The sequence below is a fragment of the Cyanistes caeruleus genome, chromosome 4, assembly GCF_971803275.1.
Source record: "Cyanistes caeruleus chromosome 4, bCyaCae1.hap1.1, whole genome shotgun sequence".
Taxonomy (NCBI): domain Eukaryota; kingdom Metazoa; phylum Chordata; class Aves; order Passeriformes; family Paridae; genus Cyanistes; species Cyanistes caeruleus.
Window position 1 is genome coordinate 30,790,151 of NC_141704.1, and position 16,565 is coordinate 30,806,715.

At 44.1% G+C, this 16,565-nt stretch overlaps 3 long non-coding RNA genes across 4 annotated transcripts in view; 1 reads left to right on the plus strand and 2 right to left on the minus strand.

Moving 5' to 3' along the window:
* LOC111935687 (uncharacterized) overlaps window positions 1–16,565 on the minus strand; it is a 25,639-nt gene continuing 9,074 nt past the window's right edge. Inside the window, exon 5 of the long non-coding RNA XR_015286377.1 lies at window positions 1–282. This is a non-coding gene — a long non-coding RNA (uncharacterized LOC111935687). The remainder of the gene's footprint in view (window positions 283–16,565) is intronic.
* On the minus strand, window positions 7,130–7,835 carry LOC147653526 (uncharacterized). The gene is made up of 2 exons (XR_015286380.1): window positions 7,697–7,835; window positions 7,130–7,287 (listed from the first exon to the last, which is right to left on the minus strand). It is a non-coding gene; the product is annotated as an uncharacterized LOC147653526 (long non-coding RNA).
* LOC111935681 (uncharacterized) overlaps window positions 7,888–16,565 on the plus strand; it is a 14,060-nt gene continuing 5,382 nt past the window's right edge. The window contains exons 1-4 of one of the 2 annotated variants that reach the window (XR_015286375.1): window positions 7,888–8,274; window positions 9,591–10,249; window positions 10,943–11,082; window positions 11,339–11,993. This is a non-coding gene — a long non-coding RNA (uncharacterized LOC111935681). Of the gene's footprint in view, window positions 8,275–9,590; window positions 10,250–10,942; window positions 11,083–11,338; window positions 11,994–15,399; window positions 15,515–16,565 lie in introns of those variants that run through there. The other variant, XR_015286376.1, reaches the window with a different exon arrangement.

The window sequence follows — 16,565 nt, forward strand, 5'->3', positions numbered from 1 at the left end:
TGGTTTTTTCTTGCTTTAATGTACAAGCAGGCAACTGAAGAGAAAAAAATCCCTTAAACTATTGTAATAATGCAGCTCCTGTCCACATCATTGGGATACCAGCTGGAAAAAGATAGAAAATTCACCTCCATTTTCATTTGGCAAGATGAGAAGATCAGATGAATTGTGATGGTGTGTAGCATTGGGTCGGAAGAGTAAAATCTGCACTGTTTGTTCTCCATGGTCGGCATTGATTTACCCTCACTTGAACTGAGAGGTTATTTAAGCAGTAATTTCAGCTTCCTGCAACACAGAAGCAATAAATGGATTCTCTCGTGCATTTGAGACATTTTTATTAAGCACATGCATGGGGAGACAACTGTTGATTATTCTCCAAAGACAACTGAAATAATAATTATGGTAACAAAATGTCAGAGGAAAAGCGTGGCTTCAAGCACTCCTGCCATTTGTTTATCCCTGACATGCTCATAAATACCCACCTTTCTCCTCTTTTTTCTTAGGGCTCCAGAGGTGGCAGGGTGGGGAGAAGGGAGTGAGATGCAAGCAGCAAGGCTGTTTGTGGCATTCCTGGTGACTGAGACCCTTGTCATTCGTTAGCATGTGGTGAGCAGCTTCATGGAAATGGGAAGTGATGTTGTACAAAAGGATTGGAAGTTAATTTCTTTTTCCTTGTGGGAACATTTGGCCTGTCCTCCAGATCCTGCATTGCTTGGTTGTGCTTTAAGCTAACCAAGAAGCCCAGCCCAGACTTGATGTCACTGTCTTCCCCTACCTACAAGGGCACAGAAAGGACCATAGCCTAGTTCTGTGTGTCAATGTGCCCAAGTGCCTGACACATGGCTGGAGAGCACTGTTACCCCACCTTTTGCTTTGTGGTAATTTTTGCCAGTCCCATTGGCAGGGGTACAAGAGGGCTTATCCACCTGGTCCATGAGAGTGCACCAAGGAGACATCAGCACCAACAATTCCCACCCAAGCAGTAAGGGCATGGTTTAGGGGCAGGCTTGGCAGTGTTGGGTTAATAGTTGGACTGGATGATCTTAAGGATCTTTTCCAACCTATATGTGCCCAAGGCACAAGGAGCAGCCCTTACACAGGCAGGCACAAACCCTTGCTAACTGGGCTGCAGCATTTCCGCGACCTTACCCCCTGGGAAATGCACTACATGGATATACGGAGCTCAATTAAATGCTGCCTCTGAGAGAAGAAAACTGACTCTCTTCACTATGCTCCCTGTATGTATACTCTATTACCAAAGTCAGGCACAAAACAAGTGTCTGAGGACTGCTCAAGTGTAGGATCCCCTTCCACCTACTCCCTCTAGTCCAAAAATGATGCCTTTTCCCAGGGAAGTCAAAATGTGCCTCATGTAGCTGATTTAGGGCTGTGAAAATTCACAAAGCTGCCACTCCATCCCCAGCACTGGGAGTATGCACCACACAGCTAAAAGAGGAGGTGCAGCTGACTTATCCCTACTTCCTCGGTGCATCCATTCCTGAGCAAAGCATCCTTTGCTCATACTGTGCTAGAATTAGTTCCCTGGCTGAATAAAACACTACAGCCTGTAGAGCTGTAATTTTGGCACTGCTCACCAGCACTAAAAACAATTTTGAAAAAGAGAAAACAAAAAGGAATAACATATCTGTCAGTTCTTGGCACTAATCAGTGAAAATGGCTCCACTTCAGCAGCACCAAATGAACGTAAAGGTAATTGAAATGCAGCAGCCAGCAGGCTGACCACCTTTAGCAGTATAGTCTCTGTGCCAATTTGAGAATTATTTGGATTTTTCTCAGGGGATTTTCATATGTATAATTACATTAACATGTAGGACCCCTGTGATACGCCAAGCCAACAGCTCTGAAGATCGCTGTCCTCTCTTTATAAACAAAACAGATTCAATCCAGGGAACAGATGCTGCCCTCTCAGGGAGCCTCATCCTGTCCATCAGACATGCAGCTATGTCCATGCAGCTACTTTAGATCATGGCATAGTTACTGACCAGCCCTGGGAAAGACAGAAGAGTAATCCAAAGAAAGACATCTATCCCATGTCTGTACCTCTGACCTTTAATCAGGAGCCACCAGCCTGTGGTTCTGAGTCCAGACTCAGAAACAATTCAAGTGCAGCTCAAATGTAGGATCTGCCCCATGACAGAGGCATGGCAGTGCAGGAGCTGCAGGTAATCCAGATCCCCAGCTGTGATGGGAAATGGATTAAACCTCACAGTCCCATCCCCACATCTGAGTCAAACCAGTCCATGTGGCGGAGCAGTGGAGAGAAGGCTCTCAGCCAGGTATGAGAAGTAGGACACAGTGATTATATGGAAGATTATGATTAGATTTAATACTAATACAGTATCTAAATATCGCCAATGCAAGTATCTAAACAACAGCTTTATCATCTATTACAATGGATTACAGTATTATCAGGTCATGGTCCCTCCTGTTGAGTCATGAGCTCCAGTGAGACCCCCCTGCTGTCTACACTTCTCAGAGAAGTCAAGGTGCAGCTAGGCCCACTTAGTGACCAATTTGGTAAACAGTTTAAAGGGTTATAAGCAGATTTGACTAGAAATGTACATGTTTACAGTATTTGGCCCTGCAGAAATTCCAATTACAAAACAATAAAACACCCATGTAGCTATTTTAGGATTTTATCTCTGTATTTGACTAGATATTAGTGCTTTTTAATCATCTGTCCAAAAATGTTCCTTGCCTTTATGGACCCTGCAGGCTGCAACTTAGGGAGACCAATTTGCTGAGTTGTCCCAGTCTCCAGCAGTATTTTATGCCCTCCTGTAAGCCGTGTGCAGCAAAGAAAACATCTCAGCTCCCCCAGCACTGGAATGCATTAATTATGCAAGCAACCAGAGAGTTCCTCCTGCAGTACCCACCTGGTGCTCTTATCTGAGGACACATTGCCATCAGAGAAAGGTATGTGTGAAGGGAGAATAAATTCAAAGACCTGACTAGCTTTTCTTGCAGTCACAGTCCCCTCTCACCATGAAGAAACAGGATTTCTGGCCAGGCTTTGTCAATCCCTGCCTGTAAATCTCTCCCAAAAACTCTCCCAGGCTTGGCTCCAGGAAGCACACACAATGGTCTGCTGCCCCTTGGCAGTCAAAAGTTGTTGACATGATTTTGTAGGGTCAGGAAAGCTGGGCACATCTATACCATAAGTAGTATTAAGTGGTCTGAAGTATTCCTAAAGAATAAAGTCCCTTGGAGGCAAGGGATTGCCCAGGCAGCAATCCTGCCTGGCTCCTGGCCGGTGTCCAATCTGCTCCTACATGAGATGCGAGTGTTTCTTCCCAAGACTGAAGAGTTAATAAAGCACAACCCCAAACCCAGAGGCTCATGGATCACAGAGGATTTGCTGTGGCTGTGTCTGTGTAGCTCAGCCTGGGATGAGGAGCAGTGCTGAGCTCACCCAGGTCACTGAGTGCTCTCCTTCACACACATCTGGATATGGCCTTTGGGGATATGAACCAGCACAGCTCACTGGGTCACAGCAAGCCGGCCCAAGCCAGGTCATTTCTCTTCAAAACAGAGCTGGGTAGAGTATGAATGCTGTGTGTAAAACGAGGAAACAAGGACCCAAGAGCTGATGAGATTGACTACCAATGCCAGTGGCCTCATTTCATAAAACTGTGGTCACCTCCAGTCTCCTCTGAATCCGAGGAAATTTCAGTTTTGGTTTTGATTCTGAACTCCTCAAACCCAACCTACCTTTCAGTGAGTCTGCTTTTGAGCTTTCTTGCTTTGCAGACTGGGAAAACTGGCTTGTTAAAACATTTAGATGGGGAGGACTAAGAGCATCTCCTCTATCTGTAATTCAGGCACAGAACAGAAGGTGCAACCACAGGGCATATCAGAGCATGCTGATTATTCTGTCAGGAGCAACTTAAGATGGCAAATTTGAAGCTCTTATTTCTGATCATGAAACGCCTGCAAACACATCAAGACTTTTGCACCTGCACTCATTATTCAAAATCATTTGATGAGCGGTATGTGCAAACATGTTTAACTGCACATGGATCATCTACAAATAATTTGATGTGACCTTCACTCAAGAGTTCAACATTCACATACTGCCAAGGGACCTGTCAACCACACCATTCTTTTCAGCCTTGATTTCTTAGGGTTGAAAAAGGGAAAATATTCCCTGCAAGAGGGATGAGAGAAGAAGAACAGTGGGATATTTTGCTTTTCTGTGAGATAAAAATCAGACAATGAAGGCAGGGTTCAAATTTAAAAATATTTTCATCCTTTCCTGTCTAAAGTATCAAGAAAGGCACACTCCTGATCACTGGACTGTTTGGAAAACTTCACCTCACATTTTCTCCTTGTGGTCTCAAAAAGCCATCACATTTGCCTACATGAGGGTGATCCTCTTTGCAGTGGAACATCTTTCTCCCTGATTTCACATCTAATCATTGCTCTAGCTCTGGGAGCCTGGATAGAGCTATTAAAAGGCCTGTAGAGTCATGCAGTCTTCTTTGTAACACAGGTCCCACAGAGGCACCAGTTCTCCTCCTCTCTATTTGACTGTTTCAGTTTTGCTCTCTTTCTTCTGGAGCCAAAAGGGAGGAAAGAGGAAAGAACCAGTGACAGACACCACTGATACTGCTTGATAACAGGAACTCCTACACCACAGTGATGGGTGAGAGGAACCTAGGAAAAATCAAATTTGACTGACAGCCTCAGTTCTGGATCTCTTGCCTGTGGTATTGGCATGATAGTGCTAAAGGTCTTCTCTCTAACACAATAATATTTCACATACCTGCCAAGCACGCTGATTTGAATGCATTCATCTCCCAGTTTCTGTCACCACCTATCATGGTTCATCACAATCACTGCTGCATTATTAATAATCCTTCCTCTGTGTATATGTGCATGTTTGTGGCCCAGATGGAAAAGAGCTCCACCTGATCAACAGCAATCTCAGTGGAGGGCACCGTCTGGGATTTGGAAAAAATTCACGAGAAGTCTGCACTTCCGTGTCAGTTTGAGAAACAGTCCATCACCTAGGACATCATCTCAAGTACTAGCTAAAGCATCCTCTCCAGCTGGCCATGCAGGGTACAGGTGAAGGATGAAGTGACAGGGAAGAGAACAAGAGTTTACTTATTTTAATGGAACTAATCAGGAAGCTATCCTGATTAGATCAGAATGTGAAGAGTGTGCAGGTGAATGGGGATTTCACCCCAGAACTTTCCAGGAAGCCATGAAGATAAGAGCTTTGCCTGGCTAAAATCCTCATGGGGAGGGCATCATGCAACATTTTAATGAGCTGACAGCATTGTCAATAGGATGACACTACCCTATTTTAACTGCTCAAGTGGGAAAACTGTGTCTGATGGCACAGCAGAGCAATAAAGAACCTCATCTATTAGTCATGGCTCCTGTTGGGAAAGGAAAAAAAGAAAATCACTGGCATGAAAAGGGCCAAGGGGCACTGAGATGTAATCCCTACTTCAGAAAATTCTGGGAAAGGACATTGAGAGCCCTGTGTTTCCCTTAACACTTGAAATATCTGATGGCTCTCCAAGACACAGGAATGTGAGCAGTGATATTTCCAGAGAAAGATCCAGTAATAAATGCTAATAAATGCTAATAAATCCTGATCTGTGTTTTGCCAGAGGGCAGCTCTCTTTCAAACAAACATGTATGTTCCATCACCATCTTCCCTTGACAACAGAATGGCAAACAAAACTGTATCCCAGCCCCCAAAGATAACCTCCAGCCCATTATTTCCTCTGTGTGAGCTGTCTATGGCACTTTTGAAGGCTCTAATTTTACCTGTAGGGCCCAGGTGGTGAAATGGAGAGTCCTTCATCTTTAGTAGAATCATCCTGGGACTCATATCATAGCAAATTTGCAGTTTTATCTGTCCTTTGTTCCCTAGTAGATGGAGTTTCATGGCCAATGAATAATGAAACCATCTCTTTCCACAGTACTAAACATGATGGTTGGTATCTTCCCCAAGAAAAGACAAGGCCAAATGAGCATGAGAATTGAAGCTGTCCTTTAGCTCTGAACCCAGTTACTCTGGGAGAGCACTCAAGTCATGCACTGGGCCTGGCATATATTTATTTCTTTGACAGAAGGCTTATCTTGTCAGTGTGACAATGATGTCTGATTCTCACAAGTGCTTCTCAAAGCAGGGTGTACATCATAAACATCCCTCCCATCCATGCCTTGCAGTGCTTCCCACCCTGCAGTGACTCTGCCCTGCATCCGCAGCCTCCTGCAGTGTGAGGCTGGCAGTGGTGGAACCGAGGCATGGGGTGCACAAATTCACAGCTTACAGCAGCTGGGAAGGTGAATCTTTGTTAAGGTCCCATCCCGGGAATGAGAGAAGCTGAGCTGAGCCCCATGTTCCCTTCAAGTGCTTCCAGAGGGAGGCAGAAACCCCTCACAAAAGAGTGTGGCATGGGGGTGAGCATGCTTAAGCTCACTTCAACTGCCTGCCACGCTCTGACAATGTCCATCCTGCCTCGGGAGAAGGATTTTTCAGGTTTTACCCCAAAGCATATATGATCCAATACCTGCCCTTTTGTCTTGCCTCAAGCATGTTGTAAAGGGTTGTGAAGTTAGTCCAGCCTCTTTAAAATCCAGCCACAGCTTTTGTGTCCATGACCACAGGGAGAGGGGCAATACATTCCATGGATAAACTACATGCAGCATTTAAAAAAAATATTATCAGCTCTAAAGCTGTTGCCCTTTAATTTCAGTGAATGACCCCTTGTTCCCGTGTTGCAGGACAGAGTTTAAAGAAAAAAAAAAAAAAGGAGAGAAAGGAAGAAGCAATCAATTTCACTTTCCATCTTTAATCATTGTGAATGTCTCAGACAAGGCTCCCTCCAACTAGTCATCATTTCTGGCTAAAGAGTCCCTGCAATCTCTCATCATCTGTAAATTCAATGACACTTCTATCTTCACTGACCTTCTCTGGACCTTTCAATATCTCTTAAATTTTTCTTCACCTGACAAACAATGATTTCTGACCTTCCATCAGTTTGATCCTTCCTGTTGTCCTCTAAAGAGGAGCCTGTTGCATTATTCAGTCAGTCCCTGACTATTGCTTGCTTTCTGCTTATTTAAAAGTAGGTACTGGAGTCCCTGCTTTCAAAGAAAAGTCCTTTATTTTAGGCAGATTGTCAGTGAAAGAACAACTTAATAAAATCTTTGCACAAACCTCAGAAGAAAGCTTTCAAAGTGAGTTATCCCCTCATTTCTACTCCTAACACACAGACACAGAGCTGGATATTGCTGTTGACAAGCCTGGAGAGAACAACAGAAGCAGTTTTTATTGCTATGGCATCGACTTGCTTTGGAACCTGCCCATAGTTTAGCTCTTTGAGGCTTTTTTGCCCTTAAAATAAGCTGTAGTTTTGGAGTAAGGCTCAAGATGGGTCTTGGAAAACACAGAGTCTGCTGCTAGCAGAAATGGTGAGTGCATTGGTCTGTGTACTCTCATGCCTCTTTGTCCCTCTCTATAAAACAGGCAGTGATGCTGCTGACCTGCTTTGCAAGCATATTGATGGCTGCTAATGAAGAGCTCTAGGAAAGAGCTGGCTGTTGTCCCACATCAGTAATTTTCCTTAGTTTTGGACTGGCCCCTCCTCCAGAACATTCCATCTCCCCCTCCTCACAGACATGAAAGCAAGGACATGTTCTCCCCCAGCCCTACCTGCTGCTGTCTTACAGCCCAACACATTGCCCAGGCCACTGGTTTGCCTGAGAAGAACACATGAACCTCTGTGAGCCCAGCTTTCCCTTTCTTCTCCCCAGGCTTCTTCGGGCAGCAGCAACATTCCATGCTGAAGACACTGCAAGTGTCAGTGATGGTTGTGAGGAAACAAACCAAAACAAACCAATGCTATTCACACACCACAGCTGCTCCTGCAGCTTCTGCAAACTTCTCCAGTGCTGCAACACTAGGCCAGCTCTTCCTTTCAAAATCTGCTGCAGAGCCCTGGCAGCCAGGCACTTATTCTTTTTCCATGAAACCTGAGATGCTGAAAAACAGCTAAAGGCTTCTGCCAATCCTTCCCTTTCATCTCCTTGCTAAGGCTTCCTGCTACCCACACTGCTATTGCACTCATGCTCAAACTACCCCAGCTTAACTGGTAACTGGCTGCCAGCTCTCCAGAGGACAGGATAGTGCAGGGAGGGGATGAAAAGAAAAAGTTTATTTTCTATGCTGGGTTTCTTTCCTACATGTGGTTCCTTTTCTGCTTGGAAAAGGGCAGAAATGATGATTATCAGGTGTGTGTTAGCAAAGAAATCCTAGAAATCCTGTGCCATATCCTTTTCATGCTGTGAATCACTGACCTTGAGCAGAAAATAATCTGCTATTGAGACACATTACAATGGAGTATATGCAACGTGGGTAGCCCTGCTGATATTTGTCTATCTTTGTTTTACTATTTATATCTGTAATTGTCCTGAAGAGAGAAATTAATTACAGCCTGTCTCCTTATCCAGAGATTTTGTTCATATTACAAACCCCTGAAAGCACAACTCAAGCAATTTCTGATTACCAGTGAAAGTGTCAAACCGGAATACAAGCTTCTTAATTAATCTCTCCCTCTTTCCCTCTTTTCAAATGATGATTTCATGGTGTTTATAGGAAAAAAAAATGAGAAAAAGAAAGCATGTGTTAGAGATTGAGAGCAGAGAAACAATTTTCTTCCATATAGAAAATAATTACAGGGGAGAAGCTGGAGGTAGATTCTGGCTGAAGATTTTAGGCATCATATGTGGCATTTTTCCTTCTCTGTAACAAGCTATCCATGGAAGCTGGACAATAAAAACTGAGCATCCCATTTGCACAGTCCTTCACATCCCCAGGGCTCTCAGGGTCATCCACTTGCTGAAAAATCACATGTTTTCTACAGAAATGTGATTCAAACAATTTTGCTTTGTGCAGATGAGTTAATGCACATGTGTCTGTCTGTTCAGTTGTCTGCCTTTCTTTTCCTCACTCCCCTGAGCTCACTGGGAAATTTTAGCTGATTTTAATGACAGGAATAAATGAAAGGTTTCATAGAAAAAAAAAAAAAAAAAGAGGATGTCTGGGTAGAGGACATAGTCCCATGTCCTAAATTATGGAAAGTCTGCAAGTTGAACTCATAGCTCATTAGACTCAAGACAGTCCATATGGATAGAAAACCTTTTAAATGCCCCAACCACAGAAAAAGTTTCAGCTGCAGTAACTTGACCCAGGTCTCATTAGTTCCAGTCATCATCAACTATTCACTCCTTTCCTCCTGTGCCTCTTACTGGCTCTCAGCAGGTTTTCAGTACCTTTTGGGCCATCAGCAGTCTCCTCTCCAGGCGCTGAATCCCCTCCCTCTTTTTGATTCTTAATGGTGAATAGGGGTGGGGAAGGAAAGACTTTCTACCTCTGCTCCTCCAACATCCACTTGTCCCTCTGGATGCTTTGGCAGAGGAGAGGCTCTCTTTTCCCTGTTTCTCTTGTAATGACATAAAAGGAAGAAACTATCCTTTGCTCTCGCCTTCCTCTAAACTGCCCTTGAGTGAGAGGATAACTATTTTTCATTATGACTATTACTTCCCAGGTGACTTCCCTCTTCCTGCATTACTACCAATCTGCTAATCTACAGCAGCTCATGGGGATGAGACCTTGTCAGGGCCCAAGGACAGCGGTGGAGGTCATCAAGGTCCATTTATGGATTGCACAGCCAGGACAGGGGCCAGGGAGCACCGCTACCAAAACTCAAACACATGCAGCTGGGGATGCCCCAAAGGCAGCAGTCCTCGAGCCCCATCTAGCCATCAAGCCTGTGGATGTGAGGCAGCACAGCAAGGACAGGAACTCCCTGTGTCAGAGCAGTGCCAACAGCCTGGGGAACCTGCTCAAGGCTGCTGGGGTGGCTAGGTAGGGTAGTTCAATCTGTATCACTGTCTCTCGCTGTGGGGCTCACCATCTGACTGCTTGCTTTGGAAAGGAAGCCTGGCATGGAGTGCCTCCTAAGGGGTTCCCGTACAGAGCCCTGCTCAGCTCTCAGATAAGCAGCTTGTAGCTGAAAGTAGTGTTTATGTCTGAGTTAGTTCCCCTCCCTTAGAGGTTATGGAGGGATTTGAGCAGTTTATTCTGAGAAAAAGCAAGGGAGACTCTCTCCCCATGGTGATACCTGTGGGAACGCTGGAAGAAGCTTAGTGCTACCTGTCATGCACCTGTCTGATCTCCAAGTCAGAGAAAGCTGCACAGCTACAGGTAAGGAAAATTCATCCTCTGGTTTTGGAAAGTCAAGTCAAGCTCACTGTTAATTAAAGCAGAAGGTGTAAATGTTTCTGTTAAGATAGTGTAGATAGGACCCCACATGAGATCTTGTCCTTGCCGTAGAGTGCATTAGGAAGAAAACAAACAAGCATGTTGGGAAAAGCAAAGATTCCTCATTATCAGCATTTCCTAGAAGACTGTCAGAGCAGATTATGAGACCCACAGGCATGTCAGAAGAAACTAGATGCATAAATATTGTAAGTCATCTTCTTAGATGGTGGAAAACTAACTGGATACATACTTGTTATCTTGCTTTCCCACAGAAACAAAGTTAATAAAAATAAAAAAAATAATAAAACAATCAGGTTTCAGTCCTTCTCCCTTCTCATGAGTAGCTTCTGAAGAGGCTGATTGTGAGACCAGAGAGACTGGACAAAGAGGGTCAAAGACTTTTATATCTTAACAAGTCAATGAACAAAAGCTGTCTGAGTGGTGAATACTTGAATAGCACAGCTGAAAAAAAAAAACATTCAAGAGTCAGCTCAGCACTCAGAGATTAGAGGATCCATAAGCAAAAGACACCTGAGTATACCCCGACCATAAGAACTTGAGGTGGAACTTACCACCCCAAAAAGGACACTGTGCTGTGTTGGTGCTCACAGCTCACAGTGCCTTTCCTCCTGCCAGGTCCCTTCTGTCCCCTGTCTCCTGGAGAGCCCTCTTTGGAAAACAGGGCTGAAGTCTCAGCACGTATCTATCTATGCCTGCCTGCTGAAGCAACAGGAAAACCTCCACAAAAGGAGGGGAAAGAAAGGAGAAGAGGACAGGTAGGAGTCAGCTATCTAGGAGAGCTAAATAAGACCCAGAAGGCCCAGTCAGTAACTGCTGAAAAGGAAAGAGCATCGCACAGCAGTGAAACTGCACTCAGCTTTTCTGACAGATGTTTCTGACAGATGTGTTCAATACCCCATGTCTCACTTCATTTGGTTTCCCTCTCATCTGTTAGCCAGGGATGTTGATTCATGCACACACAAGCAGATATGCACCCTTTGGTGTCTGATGGTGCTTTTTATCTGTCCCCAGGAATCTAAGGCTGGACAGACCTTTGAGAACAGACACCAAAAGAAGGAGGCCATACCACAGCTGACCTGTGAGCTGCCTTACCTTGAAATGCAACTCAACCTAAATGACACTGGGCAGCAAAGGTAAAGCTGGCTTCTATAAAAAGCAAATACTGTGATGAATGCTCCAGCAGCAGTGTAATCAGGTGAGAAAACAAGGGCTGCCCAAACATAGTGGAAATCTTTCATGTATCAGTTATCCTCTTTGAGATGACATGGAAGGACAATCTATCTTTCTTCTCTGAACCCATCTACTGAGCTGAGAAACAGAAGGAAAAAGGCATCTTCCTTGAATAGAAGGAAGCATCCTTCCATTACAATGCACACTTGTAAGCCAAGAAAGCCAACCTTGTCTTGGGCCACATCAAGAGCAGTGTGGCAGCAGGGCAAGGGAGGAGAGTCTGCCCCTCTGCTCTGCTCTGGTGAGATCCCACCTGGGTGCTGCATCCACCTCTGGGGCACCCAAAGTAAGAAGGAACATGTACCTTTTGGAGCAAGTCCAGAAGAAGCCAAAGATGATCAGAGGGATGGAGCACTTCTCCTATGAAGACAGGCTGAGAGAGTTGGGGTTGTTCAACCTGGAGAAGAGAAGGCTCTGGGGAGACCTTATCACACCTGTAAGTACTTGAAGGGGTCTACAAGAGAGCTGAAGAGGGACTTTTTAGAGAGTCATCTAGTTAGTAAGGGCTAATGTCTTTAAATTGAAAGAGGGTACAGATCAATTAGATACTAGGAATAAATTACTGTGAGGGTGGTGAGGCAGCTGAACAGCCTGTCCAGGGAAACAGTGGGTGCTCCATCCCTGGAGGTATTCAAGGCCAGGTTGGATGGGGCTTTAAACAACCTGGTCTAGTGGAAGGTGTCCCTGCCCATGGCAGGGAGGTTGCAATGAGATGTGCTTAAGGTCCCTTCTAACACAAACAACTACGATTCCATGGTTTTCTTCTAAGCAATATGATCTGACAAGGACTAGAACAATTGAATAAACTCAGAGCCACACAATGAGCTTTATAGAGGCTACTTTTCAGAGCAGGATGGCACTTGAAGGCAAACCTCGTGGAGTTCTGCAGACCTAACAGTGCAGCTATTTGAATGCAATGTGTGATGTTGTTTATAACCTGCAGTGGCTGAGTAGTGTGGTATGTGTTGCATTTGAATGCATTACATTGCACTGCTAACTGACTCTTCTTTCTGATGTGTGGTCAGAAAATTATTTCTAAATGTTTACTATCAAAAATGCTGTCATGAGCTATTCTATATGTTAAGTAAGTTGGACTGAAGTGGACACAAATTATCCCTATGATCAAAGTTTTTAAAGTTCAAATCTTTATTTAACCATGTTTCCTAGGAATCTCTTGCTTTCACATCGATAATAAACTGTTATGCTGAGGCCCTCAAGGAGCAGTAAAGTAAAATTTTCAAGCAGGCTTGAAATCATGGGCAATGTTTCTTTTTGTGTTGGTACATCCTGTACAGTGAGAAGATTTCAACTTGACACGTGTGTTGCTTTGCACTTCAGCGCTCACTACTTCAGTGTCACTCCTCACCCTCTGTCTAGTTCCCTGTTCCAACAACCAACCTGGCATCCTGCTTCATATGGCACCATGTCTTAGACCTGCCACCTTTTTCCACACATTGTGACATTTCCCTTCCTTCCCACAATGCTGTTGCACATGCCAGTGTTGTCTGCTTGACTGTGAATTTGGAGAGACTGTAACAGGTGCTGACGTATGCCAAACTTCAGAAAATTCATCTGTGCTCTTTTAACCCCGTTAGGAGGTTTTAAGTGATGTGCAAGATGGCAGATCCTCAAAGTTCTTAATCCTCTGACACCTACTGCGGTATTTAAGCAGCTAAAAACCAATAAGGACTAGAAACATTATCCTTTTGCACTCTTATAAATCTTTTTGTATGCTTACTCATGATGTGGGCTTCCAGACTGTCCTAGACTCTCACCTTTTATAAATCAATTCCCTGCTGGTTTGCAGAACTAAAGACCTAAGTCAATGAATCAACAGCTTGTTCTTCTTAACCTAAAATTTCAGTTAGAATGAGGAGTCTACACAGACCCCTGCCTGAGTATTTTGTAAAGCCTTGAAATATCAAATCAAAACCCTTCTAAATTCAGCACTTCCCTTGTCTCCTCTTTTCCCTTTGAGTGGAGCAGGGACATATAATGCAGCACAGTCCTGCAGCAGGAAGTTTGTAGCTAGCAGCTGGATAAGCCTCCCCTAGACACAAATTAAGGTGGCTGAAGCAGAGAAAACTAGTTTGACTTTTAAACATAGTCCAGCTTTGTTTTATCAACAACTATTTTTACAAAGCTCACAACTGAAGCAGCACAGATATCAACAAAGTAGTTCTACCACTTGGTTTGATCCTGAGGCACTGACACAGACAAAGCAAGCGGTACCAACCTGAGAGCTTGCCCTCAGAATTGGCTTTTTGCACCATCCAGATGGGACTCACCTAGGGGCTGTGTGTATGCCAGGTGAGTTGCCATGCTGGAGGGAGTCCATGCAAAGGCTGTTTGTGAGGGGACTCTGCCAGTCCTCTCCCATCCTGCACAGCAGCACAAACCCCAGAAATTTCCACAGCCGTGGGAGGTGAGGATGTGGTGACAACCTGCAGCTGCTCAGGGGAAAGCACATTGGAGCCTCCAAATTGTGTGAGACATGGAAGGAGCTGGGCTGAAAAACACGGGCTATCATTGTAGACCTTGCAGTTCTGAAGTGACATCCACATGAGAGCAAACACACCTGTTAATCTTGGAAACACTGGAGATGCCAGACAGTAGGATCACTGTGATGCCAAATGTGATAGGGGCTTCTTTTTTGCTCATGACAATGTCCTGAGATGTGAGATTCTTCTGGACCAGCACTCTCTGGAGAAAGAAAGATGACGTGTGCAAACTCCTCATGCCTCTCTCCAGCCAAAGTCCTTATCAGATGTGCCAGACCTGGCTGTTTCTATGTTACATTTCTCCTTTTGTGTCGTGGTCCATGCAACTCAGTTCTCAGCTACCTCATCCCCTGTTTTATTTAAACCTGTAGTATCTGTACAGCAGTGACAGTACTTCTAATTTTGCTCCAACATATTTTAATTCTGAGCACAGATTGCTACAAACTATTGCCAGTCCTATCCTCCCTTTCCTATTCCCTGCAAAACCAGGTTATGCTGCAACAGAAAAGCATTCCACCTCAGTTTAAAGATCAACTTCATGTCATAAAGGGAGTAACTGTGGTCGCAAGGCAGCCCCCAAGGCCCCGGTTCAGCAGTTTGTCTCTGATCAGCAAAACATTTAAGCACATGTGTACCTGCAGGCTGATGATTGTATCACTTAGGCTTGCCAGAGCAATGCTTTTCTATCTCTGGTTTATGCACCCCTAGAGACCCATGAACTACTTCTAAGGGGGCCTGAAAGGTACTTAAGAAGAGCAAGCTTCTCACCAAGAGGCTTGTTTGCTACAGAGAAGGTCCAGACTCCTGCTCAGGGAGTGAAGAGACTGAGGACCAGTGTTGGAAAGCAGGACAGGTCTGACAGGGTCAGGCGATGGGCTTTAACAAAGGGCTGAGATCCCACCACCTCTAGGTTTGTCTTCATGGCATCTTGCAAACCAATGTCAATTTGCTCTGGAGCCAGTCTGACAGGATGCCACCAGCTCCAGACCGAACATGGAGCAGTGGTGGTGAGCACAGGGCTGATTTTGAGCTGAGACACCGTGATGAGGGACAGGCATTAGCAAAAGCCTCCGGTCTGGGGCTCGTGTCAACTGGTTTGGAGCAAAATCAGTGTCTGCCTGAAAAATATCTTACAGATACTTCCTTAGATTGAAAGCTATGGAAAGCTTGGTGTTTCTTATCCTCTTCACCATCTGGACAGAAATGGCATGAACTTCCCATTTTTTCTGGGACAAAGCTGTGTCAGATTCTTTCCTCACAAAGCTGATCATGAATAGGCACCTGATTTCAGCCCTGGGGGCATTGTGCCCATTTCTGCTCTTGCTTCATCCTCCCATGCAGCCACAGCAAAATAAAGAAGCCTGCAAGTGGTGAATAATCTGGGCCCATCCAATCTTACAAAGTAAATGTCCCATGTCTGCCCTTTATCGATCCATCTGCAAATGTGCATATGAAAGTAGGTAATTCGTGCTGAGATTTACTAAAAATACATCTAACTCACCTTGTGTTTTAACCGGCCATTCAAATTACTTTCAGAAATCTATTATGTGCATTATCATTTTTATTTTCAGCACAAAGGGAATTTTTTTCCCAGCCAGTCAAGTTACTGTCTACTTTTATACAATAAATTGCAATAAATTAAGTTAGCAGCAGTATAAACAGAGGTAATAGATCCCTGTCTCTGTAGTGGCAGCTGACAGAATTATGGAAATGTAGAATGTCTATTTCTGAGTTTATTCTAATGCTGATGAGTTTGCACTGATGTTCAGTCTCTCTCATTTCTCATTTTATCACCTCTAATGCAGTGATTTCCCCCCTGCAAGCTTCTCTTTCCTGAGGCTTGATTTAGTCAAGTAAATCCTAAAGGCTAATTTAAAAATGAGCTGTAGAAAAATGCTTTGAGTTGGCATTGTAGGTACCACTTAGGCTCTTGTATGAATAACAAAACTTTGTTTCAAAATAATAAAAGTTGCTGCAATTGAATGCATTCAGTGCATCCAATAAAAATACAATCCATTTTCCCCTTGAAATATGCTCATAATGAAACAGAGCATGTATTTTTGTTTTAAATCCATTTCAAAATTCCAACCCCTGCTGAAGGACAGCATGGAGCAAGTGAAGTAGGAGGGAAAATGTGAAAGTGAAAATTTGTAGCCCAAAATGTGTATTTGTGTGTGCAAACACATAAAATGGTCTCCTTTTCTATCTACCTTTCCACAACTCTGGCTGTGTAAAGAAGGCCTCAAAAATGCATGGATTAGCACCTGTTTGGGGGATGCTTTCCACCACCAACTGTAAGAGGAACTTCTAGGAATAATAATTAAGCCCTTAACCTTCTGACAGTTTCCAGATGCACCAATCCCCAGTATTGATTTAAAAAAAAAAAAAAAAAATCAGTACTTTCATAAATTACAGAGGAGGTGACCTTGGAAGAATCTCTATCCAGAATTATGTTTGATGACCTTCTGTTCTGAAACCCCCATCTGCCTTTTTGCAAAGGACAGGAG